The 13,488-nt window shown below is 45.7% G+C and overlaps 1 protein-coding gene across 4 annotated transcripts in view; it reads left to right on the top strand.

Annotated features, from left to right (window-relative positions):
* The window catches only part of ST3GAL3 (ST3 beta-galactoside alpha-2,3-sialyltransferase 3), a 269,877-nt gene that overhangs the window by 29,010 nt on the left and 227,379 nt on the right, over window positions 1–13,488 (top strand). The window lies entirely within an intron of this gene.

Below are 13,488 nucleotides of genomic sequence, written 5' to 3' on the forward strand. Positions count from 1 at the left end.
AAAAAGTCTGGGCGGGGTTAGAAGGGGAGGGTTTGTAAAGGAAGCAGACAAGAGATCTGCAGCTTCTGCAAACTATTTTATTAGCTAACCCCTCAAAGTGAAAAAAATAATATTTAAATGCATGCTTTTCCTACTAAACTGTTAAAATTATTCTTTTTTTCCATTGGAGTGCTCTTTTAATAGGCCATCTCAAGCCCCTGCTTGCTAGAAAGTTTTTCTTCTTTGATTTTCGTGTCGTCACTCAACAGTAACTGGTCGAGTTCATCTGTGTGAGATCGGATCCAGGAGACATTTTGTTTCTTTTAGATTAGCTGTTAGGAAGCTGGCAATGGATTATTTTGAGGTTTGGTTAATCTGACGAAGTATTCTAGCATATCATTTACATATATAAGCCTTTACTCTATACCTCCCATTGCCCTTTAACCCCTCCCTCTTCCATCAACTCTCTCCTCTTAGTTTTGTTTGCTTTTTTTTTCTTTTCTCACATACTCCTGAAATAAAAAAAAAAAATTGTAAAATCGGTATAATATTTCCTGGATGCCACCATGATTTCATGCATTTCAAAGGAATCAGCTGCTGGAGTGTTAGCTGTGTGTTGCACAGTGCTGCCCACTAGTGGCACTGCTTTTTACGCAGCTTCTAATTATGGAGGAGAGCTGTGCTCTGATAGGACCCCTGCCCTCTACTCTTCACTGTGCGCTTCTATTTCACAAGACCAACCAAATTTATGGTGGTGGGAAAAATACCACCATTTGTCAGTTTGAAAACAGCAGCTGAAATATTCATAAATCTGTTCATAAATACCAAAGAAATTATGCATATTTAAAATGATGATTAAGATGAAAAAAAATCAACATACGAAAAGAATCTGATTTGATACATTTCTCCAAAAATTTAGATGACAAAAGTGACAGCAACACTTTGATAAACCTGCCCATTGTGTAACGTATGTGTGCTAATGGATGCATTTATTCTGGGTTTTTCTTGTACTGCGGCATTAGAACCGGGTCTGTGAGCTCTGTACGCCAGCTGTCCTGGCCTGTCCTGTTAAGGGAAACTTATTACAAATACTGCAGGTTCTCACAGGGGTATGTTATGCAAAGTGGTAGAATTTAGCAGCCACTTTTTTAGAACATATTCAATGTACAGATGATACTCGAAAAACTAGAATATCATGCGAAAGTTCATAATTTCAGTAATGCAACGTAAAAGGGGAAACTAATATGAGATAGATGCATTACATGCAAAGCAAGATAGTTCAAGCTGTGATTTGTCATAAGTGCTATGATTATGGCTTACAGCTCATGAAAACCCCAAATCCACAATCTAAATTAGAATATTACATGCAATCAATAAAACAAGGAGTGTACATAGAACAATATCGGACCTCTGAAAAATATAAGAATGCATATGGACTCAGTACTTGGTTTGGGCCCCTTTTGCAGCAATTACTGCATCAATGCGGCGTGGCATGGAAGCTATCGGCCTGTGGCACTATCTGTGGCATTGTTGAGGTGTTATGGAAGACCAGGATGCTTCAATAGCAGCTTTCAGCTCTTCTGCATTGTTCGGTCTCCTGTCTCTCATCTTTCTCTTGGCAATGCCCCATAGATTCTCTATGGGGTTCAGGTCAGGCGAGTTTGCTGGCCAATCAAGCACAGTAATCCCACAGTCATTGAACCAGGCTTTGGTGCTTTTGGCAGTGTGGAAAATGAAGTCAGCATCCCCATAAAGCTCGTCTGCAGAAGGAAGCATGAAGTGCTCCAAAATCTCCTGGTAGACGGCTGCGTTGACCCTAGATTTAATGAAGCACAGTGGACCAACACTAGCAGATGACATGACTCCCCAAATCAACACAGACTGTGGAAACTTCACACTGGACTTCAAGCTTCTTGCAGTGTGTGCCTCTCCATTCTTCCTCCAGACTCTGGGTCCTTGGTTTCCAAATGAGATGCAAAAGTTGCTCTCATCAGAAACGAGGACTTTTGACCACTGAGCAACAGACCGGTGTTTTTCTTTAGCCCAGGTAAGACGCTTCTGACGTTGTTTGTTGTTCAGGAGGGGCTTGATAAGAGGAATACGACATCTGAAGCCCATGTCCAGGATCCGTCTGTGTGTGGTGGCTCTTGATGCACTGAGTACAGCCTCAGTCCACTCTTTGTGAAAGTCCCCAACACTTTTGAATGGCCTTTTCCTGACAATCCTCTCCAGGATGCGGTCATCCCTGCTGCTTCTGCACCTTTTTCTTCCACACTTTTCCCTTCCACATAACTTTCTATTAATGTGCTTTGATACAGCACTTTGGGAACATCCAACTTCCTTCGCAATTACCTTTTGCGGCTTTCCCTCCTTATGGAGGGTGTTAATGATGGTTTTCTGCGCAACTGTCAGTTCAGAAGACTTCCCCATGATTATGATTCCTATTGAACCAGACTGAGAGACCATTTAAAGGCTCAGGAACCCTTTGCAGGTGTTATGGCTTACTTAGCTGATTAGAGTGGGACACTGTGAGCCTGGAATATTGCACCTTTTCACAATATTCTAATTTACTGAGATTGTGGATTTGGGGTTTTCATGAGCTGTAAGCCATAATCATCGTACGGATGACAAATCATGGCTTGAACTATCTTGCTTTGCATGTAATGCGTCTATCTCCTGCTTTACTCATTCTCGGGAAATCAATTTTTATAGGAAAATAGTTTTAGAAGCACAGAAATGTAAAGCTTGTTATCTGGGCAGTGATACTAACGAACTTTGCCGTATGATACCAGTACAGTAAGGAGGTTATGTAGAGATGGAGGCCAGTGTGAGGGACTGGGGTAATATAGAGATGGAGGCCAGTGTGTGGGACTGGGGTAATATAGAGATGGAGGCCTGCATGTGGGACTGGGGTAATATCGAGATGGAGGCCTACGTGTGGGACTGGGGTAATATCGAGATGGAGGCCTGCGTGCGGAACTGGGGTAATATCGAGATGGAGGCCTGCGTGTGGGACTGGGGTAATATCGAGATGGAGGCCTGCGTGTGGGACTGGGGTAATATCGAGATGGAGGCCTGCGTGTGGGACTGGGGTAATATCGAGATGGAGGCCTGCGTGCGGGACTGGGGTAATATCGAGATGGAGGCCTGCGTGCGGGACTGGGGTAATATCGAGATGGAGGCCTGCGTGTGGGACTGGGGTAATATCGAGATGGAGGCCTGCGTGTGGGACTGGGGTAATATCGAGATGGAGGCCTGCGTGTGGGACTGGGGTAATATCGAGATGGAGGCCTGCGTGTGGGACTGGGGTAATATCGAGATGGAGGCCTGCGTGTGGGACTGGGGTAATATAGAGATGGAGGCCAGTGTGTGGGACTGGGGTAATATAGAGATGGAGGCCTGCGTGTGGGACTGGGGTAATATCGAGATGGAGGCCTGGGTGTGGGACTGGGGTAATATCGAGATGGAGGCCTGCGTGCGGGACTGGGGTAATATCGAGATGGAGGCCTGCGTGTGGGACTGGGGTAATATCGAGATGGAGGCCTGCGTGTGGGACTGGGGTAATATCGAGATGGAGGCCTGCGTGCGGGACTGGGGTAATATCGAGATGGAGGCCTGCGTGCGGGACTGGGGTAATATCGAGATGGAGGCCTGCGTGCGGGACTGGGGTAATATCGAGATGGAGGCCTGCGTGCGGGACTGGGGTAATATCGAGATGGAGGCCTGCGTGCGGGACTGGGGTAATATCGAGATGGAGGCCTGCGTGCGGGACTGGGGTAATATCGAGATGGAGGCCTGCGTGCGGGATTGGGGTAATATCTAGATGGAGGCCTGCGTGCGGGACTGGGGTAATATCGAGATGGAGGCCTGCATGCGGGACTGGGGTAATATCGAGATGGAGGCCTGCGTGTGGGACTGGGGTAATATCGAGATGGAGGCCTGCGTGCGGGACTGGGGTAATATCGAGATGGAGGCCTGCTTGTGGGACTGGGGTAATATCGAGATGGAGGCCTGGGTGCGGGACTGGGGTAATATCGAGATGGAGGCCTGCGTGCGGGACTGGGGTAATATCGAGATGGAGACCTGCGTGCGGGACTGGGGTAATATCGAGATGGAGGCCTGCTTGTGGGACTGGGGTAATATCGAGATGGAGACCTGCGTGCGGGACTGGGGTAATATCGAGATGGAGGCCTGCTTGTGGGACTGGGGTAATATCGAGATGGAGGCCTGGGTGCGGGACTGGGGTAATATCGAGATGGAGGCCTGCGTGTGGGACTGGGGTAATATCGAGATGGAGGCCTGCGTGTGGGACTGGGGTAATATGGAGAAAGGAAAGGTCAGTGAGAGTAATTGTACTAAAACATAATCTTCATTATTATAAACCTTTTTTTATTTTGTTACTTGTATTCTTCTTTGTGGCCACATGAGGGCACTCTATACAGCTGGAAGGTATAATGGATATTACAAAGGAAGCATTGTAGCAGGATGATTTTACCTAATATATTTTATGCAAATGGTGTAATTTCTTCTAATACCTATATGTTAGCCAACCAGTCTGCACCGCTGGAGTACAAAACAGGAAAGGAAATGGAAACAAAGTACTCCCCACAGGATGGCGCTCCCACGAGCCAGAGAATATGACTTCGATACAGGAACTGGTAGCAGAACATAGTGGTGCTCTATTCACCCCATTAGGAACAGTATAACGTTCGGAATAAAAACGTGCTCCTCACTTTATATCGCCATAGTCACAGTTTAGGTTACCAGACTCCTGCTACAAGGGTTAAAAGGGTGAGTTTACTAAACCTTTTCTCCCCTGCAGTGCTTGTCTGCGGCGTGACGCTCAGCCAATCCAATGCTTTCCTATAGAAAATGTGTGGAAAAAAATCCCGTGCTGCACCAATGTGATGGTCTTGGAGAAAATCTGATTGAAACCGTGGAGTTTTATTCCACAATTCAGTATGGCAGCCTCTAGAGGCAGATTAACCCTGCAATGAAATCATGAACCTATAGACTGTGAGCTCCTCCTATAGACTGTGAGCTCCTCCTATAGACTGTGAGCTCCTCTTATAGACTGTGAGCTCCTCCTTTAGACTGTGAGCTCGTCCTATAAGACTGTGAGCTCGTTCTATAGACTGTGAGCTCGTTCTATAGACTGTGAGCTTGTCCTATAGACTGTGAGCTTGTCCTATAGACTGTGAGCTTGTTCTATAGACTGTGAGCTCGTCCTATAGACTGTGAACTCGTCCTATAGACTGTGAGCTCCTCCTATAGACTGTGAACTCATTCTTTAGACTGTGAGCTCGTCCTATAGACTGTGAGCTCATTCTTTAGACTGTGAGCTCCTCCTATAGACTGTGAGCTCCTCCTTTAGACTGTGAGCTCCTCCTTTAGACTGTGAGCTCCTCCTTTAGACTGTGAGCTCCTCCTATAGACTGTGAGCTCCTCCTATAGACTGTGAGCTCCTCCTATAGACTGTGAGCTCCTCCTATAGACTGTGAGCTTGTCCTATAGACTGTGAGCTTGTCCTATAGACTGTGAGCTTGTCCTATAGACTGTGAGCTCCTCCTATAGACTGTGAGCTCCTCCTATAGACTGTGAGCTTGTCCTATAGACTGTGAGCTCGTCCTATAGACTGTGAGCTCCTCCTATAGACTGTGAGCTCCTCCTATAGACTGTGAGCTCGTCCTATAGACTGTGAGCTCCTCCTATAGACTGTGAGCTCCTCCTATAGACTGTGAGCTCGTCCTATAGACTGTGAGCTTGTCCTATAGACTGTGAGTTTGTCCTATAGACTGTGAGCTTGTCCTATAGACTGTGAGCTCGTCCTATAGACTGTGAGCTCCTCCTTTAGACTGTGAGCTCCTCCTATAGACTGTGAGCTCCTCCTTTAGACTGTGAGATCCTCCTTTAGACTGTGAGCTCCTCCTATAGACTGTGAGCTCCTCCTATAGACTGTGAGCTCCTCCTATAGACTGTGAGCTCCTCCTATAGACTGTGAGCTCGTCCTATAGACTGTGAGCTCGTCCTATAGACTGTGAGCTCCTCCTATAGACTGTGAGCTCCTCCTATAGACTGTGAGCTCCTCCTATAGACTGTGAGCTCGTCCTATAGACTGTGAGCTCGTCCTATAGACTGTGAGCTTGTCCTATAGACTGTGAGCTCATTCTTTAGACTGTGAGCTCGTTTGAGCATGGTCCTCTTCAACCTATCGTTCCTGTAAGTTTTTTTGTAATTGTCCTATTTATAGTTAAATCCCCACTCTCATAATATTGTAAAGCGCTACGGAATCTGTTGATAAATGGCAATAATAACTGCTATATATTTGGACATTGTTTTAGCAGACAATTTCAGGCTCTGGCCAGAGTTGGTTTATCGAAAAATCTGACTTTTAATTTTGGATTTCCATAGTTTTGCTCTTCAGAGACATATTTCAAGGTCAGGGAATGAACCAAAACAGGTTTATATGTAACATGCACACATGCATTAATGATGGCAGCCACTAGGTGTCACTATTGATTGCATCTGCTTGCTGACATCTCAGTGTCTTACAGTAATTGCTCAGTGTGGTTTCTCTTACATTTACTGGAATAAAACTTCATTTAATTCGGAGAGTCTGTATCCTCAATGGATATAATAGACATACACCCATGCCTTGCAGTATGTTATATTGCCGGGAAGCTCTGTGATACATTAAGTTACATTGCACAATGTTTTAATTTTAAAACATTTTTTTATTGCTGTGGAGCTCTGTGTTACATACATATACACTACTTGCTATGGCTGTATTGCTGGGGAGCTCTGTGACACTGGTATACATTCCCTTTGAGTTTTATTTTTGGGGAGCTCTGCGATACACTCCCCGTTACTATGAGGTTTATTGTTGGGGAGCTCTGTGATACACTCCCCGTTACTATGGGGTTTATTGTAGGGGAGCTCTGTGATACACTCTTCTGTTACTATGAGGTTTATTGTTGGGGAGCTCTGTGATACACTCCCCGTTACTGTGAGGTTTATTGTTGGGGAGCTCTGTGATACACTCCCCGTTACTGTGAGGTTTATTGTTGGAGAGCTCTGTGATACACTCTCCATTAGTGTGAGGTTTATTGTTGGGGATCTCTGGGATACACTCCCCGTTAGTGTGAGGTTTATTTTTGGGGAGCTCTGGGATACACTCCCCGTTACTGTGAGGTTTTATTTTTGGGGAGCTCTGGGATACACTCCCCGTTACTGTGAGGTTTATTGTTGGGGAGCTCTGTGATACACTCCCTGTTACTGTGAGGTTTATTGTTGGGGAGCTCTGTGATACACTCCCCGTTACTGTGAGGTTTATTGTTGGGGAGCTCTGTGATACACTCTCTGTACTGTGAGGTTTATTGTTGGGGAGCTCTGTGATACACTCTCCGTTACTGTGAGGTTTATTGTTGGGGAGCTCTGTGATACACTCTCCGTTACTGTGAGGTTTATTGTTGGGGAGCTCTGTCATACACTCCCCGTTACTGTGAGGTTTATTGTTGGGGAGCTCTGTGATACACTCCCCGTTACTGTGAGGTTTATTGTTGGGGAGCTCTGTGATACACTCCCCGTTACTGTGAGGTTTATTGTTGGGGAGCTCTGGGATAGACTCCCTGTTACTGTGAGGTTTATTGTTGGGGAGCTCTGGGATAGACTCCCTGTTACTGTGAGGTTTATTGTTGGGGAGCTCTGGGATAGACTCCCTGTTACTGTGAGGTTTATTGTTGGGGAGCTCTGGGATAGACTCCCTGTTACTGTGAGATTTATTGTTGGGGAGCTCTGGGATAGACTCCCTGTTACTGTGAGGTTTATTGTTGGGGAGCTCTGTGATACTCTTCCCGTTACTGTGAGGTTTATTGTTGGGGAGCTCTGTGATACACTCCCCGTTACTGTGCGGTTTATTGTTGGGGAGCTCTGGGATACACTCCCCGTTAGTGTGAGGTTTATTGTTGGGGAGCTCTGGGATACACTCCCCGTTAGTGTGAGGTTTATTGTTGGGGAGCTCTGGGTTACACTTCCCGTTAATGTGAGGTTTATTGTTGGGGAGGTCTGGGATACACTCCCCGTTAGTGTGAGGTTTATTGTTGGGGAGCTCTGGGTTACACTCCCCTTTACTGTGAGGTTTATTGTTGGGGAGCTCTGGGATACACTCCCCGTTAGTGTGAGGTTTATTGTTGGGGAGCTATGGGATACACTCCCCGTTACTGTGAGGTTTATTGTTGGGGAGCTCTGGGATAGACTCCCTGTTACTGTGAGGTTTATTGTTGGGGAGCTCTGGGATACACTCCCCTTTACTGTGAGGTTTATTGTTGGGGAGCTCTGGGATACACTCCCCGTTAGTGTGAGGTTTATTGTTAGGGATCTCTGGGTTACACTCCCCGTTAATGTGAGGTTTATTGTTGGGGAGCTCTGGGATACACTCCCCGTTAGTGTGAGGTTTATTGTTGGGGAGCTCTGGGTTACACTCCCCTTTACTGTGAGGTTTATTGTTGGGGAGCTATGGGATACACTCCCCGTTACTGTGAGGTTTATTGTTGGGGAGCTCTGGGATACACTCCCCGTTACTGTGAGGTTTATTGTTGGGGAGCTCTGGGATAGGCTCCCCGTTAGTGTGAGGTTTATTGTTGGGGAGCTCTGGGTTACACTCCCCGTTAGTGTGAGGTTTATTGTTGGGGAGCTCTGGGTTACACTCCCCGTTAGTGTGAGGTTTATTGTTGGGGAGCTCTGGGTTACACTCCCCGTTAGTGTGAGGTTTATTGTTGGGGAGCTCTGGGATACACTCCCCGTTAGTGTGAGGTTTATTGTTGGGGAGCTCTGGGATACACTCCCCGTTAGTGTGAGGTTTATTGTTGGGGAGCTCTGGGTTACACTCCCCTTTACTGTGAGGTTTATTGTTGGGGAGCTATGGGATACACTCCCCGTTACTGTGAGGTTTATTGTTGGGGAGCTCTGGGATACACTCCCCGTTACTGTGAGGTTTATTGTTGGGGAGCTATGGGATACACTCCCCGTTAGTGTGAGGTTTATTGTTGGGGAGCTCTGGGTTACACTCCCCTTTACTGTGAGGTTTATTGTTGGGGAGCTCTGGGTTACACTCCCCTTTACTGTGAGGTTTATTGTTGGGGAGCTCTGGGATACACTCCCTGTTACTGTGAAGTTTATTGTTGGGGAGCTCTGGGATACACTCCCCGTTAGTGTGAGGTTTATTGTTGGGGAGCTCTGGGTTACACTCCCCGTTAATGTGAGGTTTATTGTTGGGGAGCTCTGGGATACACTCCCCGTTACTGTGAGGTTTATTGTTGGGGAGCACATCAGACATATCACAATTTCTGAACTCCAACAAAAGGGGGCCACTTTGAGGGACAGGAGACCTTATAAAGATGGAGGGGAATAAGAAACCGATTCTCTACATCAGATTGTAAATGAACACGGGCTGGCTATTTAAAATATACATCACTCAGGGTTTGCGTAGTAACTGATGTTGGATGACGGAAACGCTCTTCTTTCCCACACCGTTTATTTCAGGGCGTTTATTGGAGGTTGGAGACCTATTTTCTGTTATTTTTGAAGATTTGGTAAATCTTATTATTATAATAGCAGCCATATGAAAGCACTTGGTTGAGACTCTTGAACAGTTACCCAGAATGCTCTGAGTTCGTCTTTCTCGTTGGAGTGTAATGTTAGATTGAATTTTGACATCTGCTGTTTATTAAAGGCTCACATTTTTTACAATCTTTTTTTTAATTTTTTTTTTTTATATTAATTGAATCAACGCATCATACTTCCATCGTTCTCAGGGCAAAGCTTCACTGAAAATACTTGACTCAGTCCTGGTTCACCCTGATCTCATAAAAATATCCACAAGCAGCATGGGGCATGGGATAGTGCGTCGGACTGCGCTCACATCGCGCAGGAATACTGAGGGAATTAGAACGATGTGCATGGCAGCCTGTTCCATCCTCACTTGGCACAGGGGGACTGCATGTTAGAAAATGTTTATAACTGGGATCATTGAAGGGAGGCAGCCATTTCTCTACATCTGTGTCAGTGTGTTCATCATGTACAGTGCCTTCCAAAAGTATTCACCCCCCTTGACTTTTTACCTATTTTGTTACATTACATCCTTAAGTTCAATGTTTTGTTAATCTGAATTTTATGTGATGGATCAGAACACGATAGTCTAAGTTGGTGAAGTGAAATGAGAAAAATATATACATAAAACTATTTTTTAGAAATAGAAAACAGAAAATTGGCTGTTGTTCGTATGTATTCACCCCCTTTGTTATGAAGCCCATAAAAAGTGCTGGTGCAACCAATTACCTTTTAGAAGTAACATAATTAATGAAATGATGTCCATCTGTGTGCAATCTAAGTGTCACATGATCTGTCATTACATATACACACCTTTTTTTTGAAGGGCCCCAAAGGCTGCAACACCTAAGCAAGAGGCACCACTAACCAAACACTGCCATGAAGACCAAGGAACTCTCCAACCAAGTAAGGGACAATGTTGTTGAGAAGTACAACTCAGGGTTAGGTTATAAAAAAATAAAAATTATCCAAATCTTTGATAATCGCCTGGAGCACCATCAAATCTATCATAACCAAATGGAAAGATCATGGCACAACAGCAAACCTGCCAAAAGACGGCCGCCCACCAAAACTCACAGACCGGGCAAGGAGGGCATTAATCAGAGAGGCAGCACAGGGACCTAAGGTAACCCTGGAGGAGCTGCTGAGTTCCACAGCAGAAACTGGAGTATCTGTACATAGGATGACAATAAGCCGTACGCTCCATAGAGTTGGGCTTTATGGCAGAGTGGCCAGAAGAAAGCCATTACTTTCAGCAAAAAACAAAATGGCACGTTTTGAGTTTGCGAAAAGGCATGTGGGAGACTCCCAAAATGTATGGAGGAAGGTGTTCTGGTCTGATGAGACTAAAATTGAACTTTTCGTCCATCAAAGAAAACGCTATGTCTGGCGCAAACCCAACACATCACATCACCCAAAGAACACCATCCCCACAGTGAAACATGGTGGTGGCAGCATCATGCTATGGGGATGTTTTTCAGCAGCCAGAACTGGGAAACTGGTCAGAGTTGAGCAAAAGATGGATGGTGCTAAATACAGGGATATTCTTGAGCAAAACCTGTACCACTCTGTGCGTGATTTGAGGCTAGGACGGAGGTTCACCTTCCAGCAGGACAATGACCCCAAACACACTGCTAAAGCAACACTTGAGTGGTTTAAGGGGAAACATGTAAATATGTTGGAATGGCCTAGTCAAAGCCCAGACCTCAATCCAATAGAAAATCTGTGGTCAGACTTAAAGATTGCTGTTCACAAGCGCAAACCATCCAACGCTGGAGCAGTTTTACAAGGAGGAATGGGCAAAAATCCCAGTGGTAAGATGTGGCAAGCTTATAGAGACTTATCCAAAGCGACTTGGAGCTGTGATTGCCGCAAAAGGTGTCTCTACAAAGTATTCACTTTAGGGGGGTTGAATAAATATGCACATTGATGTTTTCTGTTATTTTATCCTATTTGTTGTTTGCTTCATAATAAAAAAAAAATCCTCTTCAAAGTTGTGGGCATGTTCTGTAAATTAAATGATGCAAATCCTCAAACAATCCATGTTAATTCCAGGTTGTGAGGCAACAAAACACCAAAAATGCCAAGGGGGTGAATACTTTTGCAAGGCACTGTACATGGGTCTCATGAACCCTACATGTTACTGTGAGTTTTATTGCTGTGGAACTCTTTGAGCATTTAAGTGAGTTTTTCTCTTGTATTTGTGGTCTAGTCTGTTCAAGCAACACTCCAGGTACATATTTCACTAGCATGCAAACTGAAAATGCTGTCATTTTTGTCTTTGTATTTTAGCATTAGTAACCCTTGGCAGTCTGCCCTGGATGACCATCAGCACAGAACTGCCCTGTTCTCACTTGAGCAGGCACATCCTAAACTGCAGCAGAAAGATTCTATTAGCAGACCTAACAAGCGTCGGGAGCTGTTGGAATCAGTCTGTGCTCTGACTGCACAGCTCCCTCGCTGCTCTATACTAATACCGCAAGCTGGGATGGAACATAACTCCAGATGTATTAGCACAGAGCAGCGAGGGAGCTGTTGGAATCAGTCTGTGCTCTGACTGCACAGCTCCCTCGCTGCTCTGTGCTAATACCGCAAGCTGGGATATAACATAACTCCAGATGTATTAGCACAGAGCAGCGAGGGAGCTGTTTGAATCAGTCTGTGCTCTGACTGCACCGCTCCCTCGCTGCTCTATACTAATACCGCAAGCTGGGATGGAACATAACTCCAGATGTATTAGCACAGAGCAGCGAGGGAGCTGTTGGAATCAGTCTGTGCTCTGACTGCACAGCTCCCTCGCTGCTCTGTGCTAATACCGCAAGCTGGGATGTAACATAACTCCAGATGTATCCACACAGAGCTGTAGGGAGCTGTTGGAATCAGTCTGTGCTCTGACTGCACAGCTCCCTCGCTGCTCTATACTAATACCGAAAGCTGGGATGGAACATAACTCTAGATGTATTAGCACAGAGCAGCGAGGGAGCTGTTGGAATCAGTCTGTGCTCTGACTGCACAGCTCCCTCGCTGCTCTATACCAATACCGCAAGCTGGGATATAACATAACCACAGATGTATTAGCACAGAGCAGCGAGGGAGCTGTTGGAATCAGTCTGTGCTCTGACTGCACAGCTCCCTCGCTGCTCTGTACCAATACCGCAAGCTGGGATGTAACATAACTCCAGATGTATTAGCACAGAGCAGCGAGGGAGCTGTTGGAATCAGTCTGTGCTCTGACTGCACAGCTCCCTCGCTGCTCTATACCAATACCGCAAGCTGGGATGTAACATAACTCCAGATGTATTAGCACAGAGCAGCGAGGGAGCTGTTGGAATCAGTCTGTGCTCTGACTGCACAGCTCCCTCGCTGCTCTGTACCAATACCGCAAGCTGGGATATAACATAACCACAGATGTGTCCACTCAGAGCTGCAGGGAGTACACCAACCGATCCTAGCTTTTTCGGGCATAAAGATCTGTATGCAAATCGTGTGTGTGTGTGTGTGTATATATGGGAATTTGCGTGTGTGGATATGAATGTGATGTGCATGTGCCTGTATGAAAGTTTGTGATAGTATGTGTTTTATAATTCCCCTAACCATGTTGGAGGCATTGCAGTGGCACAAAAATATCTATAGTTTTGGGGTGGGAGGTGGTAATTTACATTTCTGCCCGGTCCGACAACCTAGCTATTCCTCTGTATCTTGGTAATTTTGCCATTGTAAGGCTCCCCTATTACCTTTTTATATTAAAACTCTGTACTGCTGTATAATCTCCAGAATGGTATATGGTGTGTTCGAGTCCAGCACATCGAGATGCTTCATCAAACCCCAGGGTGATCTCTGCTGAGCATCTGGAAAAGATTGGGGGGCTGTGGAAACTTCATTCATCCTTTCTAATCAGTGCTG

The sequence above is a fragment of the Pelobates fuscus genome, chromosome 7 (genome assembly GCF_036172605.1).
Source record: "Pelobates fuscus isolate aPelFus1 chromosome 7, aPelFus1.pri, whole genome shotgun sequence".
NCBI classification, from domain to species: Eukaryota; Metazoa; Chordata; class Amphibia; order Anura; family Pelobatidae; genus Pelobates; species Pelobates fuscus.